The sequence below is a fragment of the Lynx canadensis genome, chromosome B1 (genome assembly GCF_007474595.2).
Source record: "Lynx canadensis isolate LIC74 chromosome B1, mLynCan4.pri.v2, whole genome shotgun sequence".
NCBI classification, from domain to species: domain Eukaryota; kingdom Metazoa; phylum Chordata; class Mammalia; order Carnivora; family Felidae; genus Lynx; species Lynx canadensis.
The window spans coordinates 7,792,157-7,797,094 of record NC_044306.2 but is presented as its reverse complement, the minus strand read 5'-3'; the positions used below and the strand labels follow the sequence as shown (position 1 = coordinate 7,797,094).

Below are 4,938 nucleotides of genomic sequence, written 5' to 3'. Positions count from 1 at the left end.
TAAGTACTTAAGCATCCTCATAAATCTAATAAATTTGACTTACAAATACAGTGAGCACCAAGTCATTCTAAACTTTTAACACTGTTCAAGAACAATAGAAATTTCTCATACTTTCTAATTTAAAGTCACGAGGCTAAGTCAATTCTCCTATTATAAATTGAAACATAAGTCAAATCTCCTACATTCTCTAAAATGCCAAATTCTGTTACTATAATACTTAAATGTCACATAAACTGAGGTAATTTCCAAACTTACCACAAAATTATGAATATTTTGGGGCGCCTGGGTGGCGCAGTCGGTTAAGCGTCCGACTTCAGCCAGGTCACGATCTCGCGGTCCGTGAGTTCGAGCCCCGCGTCGGGCTCTGGGCTGATGGCTCAGAGCCTGGAGCCTGTTTCCGATTCTGTGTCTCCCTCTCTCTCTGCCCCTCCCCCGTTCATGCTTTGTCTCTCTCTGTCCCAAAAATAAATAAACGTTGAAAAAAAAAATTATGAATATTTTGCACTTATCTTACAATTTCTATACTACCATCAGGCTGGAATTTAACTATATTGTCCAATGTACTACTTAGGGAATAAACAGAGTTGATATTCAACTAGAATACACTGATGCAGAAGAAACTGTTATTTACAACCGGTCTCTATTCCTACTGTATTAGCATCCATTCTGATTAGCTGGTTCCAGAGGTATGGTAAACTAGGTCTCCAGACCTAATGCCTCTGTTGCGGCATTTGCCAATTTCTGTGGTATAAACACTCACCAATGGGTGATTTCAAAGTACCAAAGACTTAATAACTGGATGATCAAATTCCTGAATATTTAATAATTGGCTCTCGAGAGCCAGTTTAAGGAGACCAGCACAATACTGGTTGTTTTCGATGCTGTATTAGTTTTTAAATACTTTGATTCTCACTTGTGGGCACAAGTTCAGTTGTATGACAGATACTTCAAGGCACAGTTCAGATATTTATGTATATAATTCCCATTATATGCAAAGGAATACATTCCTGTGTCTGCACACCGCTCTTGGAATATATTTCAACAAGCTAACATTGGTTGTCTATCTCTTAGATTCATGGTCTAAATATGGTCATAAGTCATCTGTCCCTGATTTCTTTATTCAACTATATAAATTATGTGATAATTACTGGTGGGAACATAAAAAAAATGCTACAGCCTCTTTGGAAACGGTTTCCCAGTTCCTCAGGAAACTACACCAAATACAGCTAAGGGTTATGTGTACTTGAACACAAAAGGGCCAGGAGTGACATCCTGTAATGCTGCTTCTCAATCACAGCCGCAAAGATCCCTCCACTATCCGTGATTATCACGATCAGGATCTTGGCTCCCAAGTGTGCAAAACCAGATAAGAACCATCGTTTAGTAATTGCTAGCTTCAAGCTTATATTGTCCTCTGTAGACCACAGTCAAGGTCATTTTTTTACAGTAAGGACAAAATGTGTTAATTGACAAAAATCCAAATTAGCCATTGCCATTTAATATGCTCAAGGGGTGCCTTCCTATGTTATCCTTGTTGCCAAAGGTATGGAAACATCACTTTGATCATTATCTCTGGTTTCTTCAACAATGATTCTTCTAGCTCATTAGTGTCTCCAGTTATAAATGAGAAGCATCTGGGTTACTGATCATCCCCTCATTCTTTCTTGTTAGGATTATGCACAGTTACTGGACAGCCACTTATAGTCTGGGCACCATTAATAACATGTTTGACCTAGTTATTGTCCTAACTTCTTTAGACCCTTTCCTCAAAATGGAAGAAATAAAATATGGCACAGGGTGATAGCGCTGAAATGCTAAGCTAAAATATAAAATATAAAATACTTAGCACATGGTAGATTCCCTGAAAGGTAGGCAATTATTATTTTTCAAATGACAATTTGAATGTTCTGAGAGAAATCTCTGCCAAATACGGTGATTTATCACTGAAGAAAAATAACACTCTTTTTTTAGGAAAAAACAACAACAACAACCCACCATGTCCAGAATTTTTCTTAGTATGTCTAATGATCCAACATATATAAGTAAACAATCATATTTGTATTAAATGTGGCAACAGCTTCCTCTATTTCAATTCCTGCCTTTTTTCCTGGTGTCCCATATTATGGGATTCATCTCTTCTGTGTTGAGTGGGGTTTTCCTGGTTTTCCTCCAGGGATCTTGGTTTGATAAAAGTGGAAGATGATTAGGACATCACCTTTCTTATCTCTTTCTCATTTGAAGTAACTCTTGGGCCCCAACCAGGGGTCTGAGGACCTGTAGCACTACAGGATGTCACTCCTGGCCCTTTTGTGTTCAGGTACACACAAGTACACATAACCCTCAGTCGTATTTGGCACACCATGAGCAGAGGGCTTGTGCCTTATGACTCACTTTGCAAGTAACAGCATTTCTGAGAATTTCCATATCGATGGAATATTCTCTTGTGGGTTCCTACATTGAAAACAGTCCCTGTTTTTCATGCATGGCATATGCCAGTGTCAACCAAGGTAGCCTCATTAGTAAGACAAATTATTTGATTCTCCACAAAGATCTAGACATCGGGTACAGAAAATGCAAGAACGATCTGAAAATTAGCATGTGTGAGAGAGTATTATCTGTCTGCCTACTATTTTTTAATCTCTCTCTAGACATATCCCTACATGTAAAATACGTTCTTACAATTGCAAACACATACAGGTGTGTGTTTGTATGTATTTGATGCCTGATTTATATACAGAGGCAAAATTCAGGAGAAACAGAAATTTTTAAAGAAAATTAAGGGCTATATTGTATTATTTTTTTTTTAATTTTTTTTTCAACGTTTTTATTTATTTTTGGGACAGAGAGAGACAGAGCATGAACGGGGGAGGGGCAGAGAGAGAGGGAGACACAGAATCGGAAACAGGCTCCAGGCTCCGAGCCATCAGCCCAGAGCCTGACGCGGGCCTCGAACTCACGGACCGCGAGATCGTGACCTGGCTGAAGTCGGACGCTTAACCGACTGCGCCACCCAGGCGCCCCAGGGCTATATTGTATTATTCAAGGGACTGGAATTCAGACGTTTTCTTTCTCTGAAATATGTGGTGTTTTCGCTTTTATCCATTGAATCCACGTGGCTATCCTTTCCTAGATAGCCAAAGAGTGAAAATACCAAACTGGTTTCAACTAAAGCAGATTGAACAAACACCCATGAACCATACATTTCTAACTCGAGAACTACAAAACTGCTAAATCAAACTACTAAGTCACGAACTACAAATTTCCTTTTAATCGGCAATAGAATTTGATTCAAATTCCTGCATTTGAAACAAATTAAAAAACTCATATCCCCCAGAATTGCCTTATCTGCCAATGTCAGACCTATGACCTAGTCAGCCAAAGAAAGGGTCATCTTGGTAGGAAGTGGAGTCCTGTTGGCTGTCAGTCCCACAGTTGCAGGAGACAGAGGAACGGGGACCTCATGCCATTCTTCCGGAGTTCGTGGGTCAGCAGTGTCTGCAAGGCATCAGACAGAAACACAGTTAAAGGAGTCATTTAATTCACAATCTCAAAATGACAGCAAATTATGGATGAAAAATCAAATGCTCTAATCATGTATGCCATGGCTTTCTAATTTCATAGCTTGTAAGTATCAGAAGAGAAACAAATAAATGCCTAAGATAATGGCTACATACACTGACAGACAAGAAAACATTGGTAGAACTTCCAACACTGAGTAAATTCCATATTGGAACCTAGATATTCCTGGTATGCTAAAGTCGACATTATCTGCAAAAGAGAAAATTATAGCTGAAAAAAGAAATTAATGTACCTAAAGGCAAATTGGAACAGCATCAGTAAGGCAGAACTAACCTTGAACTTGAAGTCAGGGTGTGAACTTCTGGAGAGTGACTACGATTCTGAGAAAAATAAGAAAACTTGTGTATATGGAGCACATTCTCCAAGCCCTGAGCAGGATGTTGTATATATTGTTATGCTATTTAATCATCTTAAAACCTCTGTGAGTTACATAAATTACTGCTATTTTATAGCTGAAAAGAAGTTCCACATGGTTATTGGCTGTGTTGGAAGAGAATCAAAGAACAGATTTCTCAACCTGTTTAAGTCATTTTTTTGGTAGGCAGAAAAGATTTTCATCTGGGCCCTACCACATGACATGTTTAGTATTGTCATTTTAAGATAATTTCTAGTACCTTGATGCCCATCCTGCACACATATTTGCTAAAAGCTTAAAAATCAAATGCACTTCGCTTTTTATGTTGAAGTTAACACATAACTTGGGAATCCCTACGTCTCTTGGATAATGGTATGAAAACCATCGTTTTAGTTCTCTGAGTCAGCGATTCTGTGTATTAGCAGAAAAATAATAAACGGAATGTTTTCAAATAAGAAATATAAATAGCACTTAGCCTGTATATAAGAAAAGCTACTGTTAATTAATAATTTATAATATCAATAGTTTATATATGATTATGTTGAATACCTTAGCAAATGAGAATAAGCATCCGGGTGGGAAACCAGTTTTCCTTACTCTCAGATCCCTTATTCTGACCTAAGAGTAAGGGGAAATCAAATCTCAGTTATATAATAAATCCTTTAAGATATGATGCCCTGGTCACATTATCAGAAAGAATAATGTCTTATATGAGCCAACTTATTTTCTAAAGGCCTTCTATGACTCATAGTTTGTATATGAGTCACAGATGTCACATTTCAATCAGTTGATTGGACAGAGATTAAGAGAGACACAGTTTTTACAATGATGTATGTCAGTTATTTCTCAATAAAACTGGAAAAAATTATTATTTATTTATTTGTTGTTTACTTTTTATTTTTCGAAGTGGGGGCAGAGGGTGAGGGAGAATGAGAATCTTAACCAGGCTCCATGACCTGTGCAAAGCTTGGTGCAGGGCTCCATTTCAAGACCATGAGATCATG

General features: G+C 37.8%; 1 long non-coding RNA gene across 1 annotated transcript; it reads right to left on the bottom strand.

Annotated features, from left to right (window-relative positions):
* Positions 1 to 3,245: 3,245 nt before the first annotated feature.
* LOC115511444 lies at positions 3,246 to 4,546 on the bottom strand. The gene is made up of 2 exons (XR_003968068.2): positions 4,484 to 4,546; positions 3,246 to 3,495 (listed from the first exon to the last, which is right to left on the bottom strand). It is a non-coding gene; the product is annotated as an uncharacterized LOC115511444 (long non-coding RNA).
* Between the last annotated feature and the right edge of the window lie 392 nt (positions 4,547 to 4,938).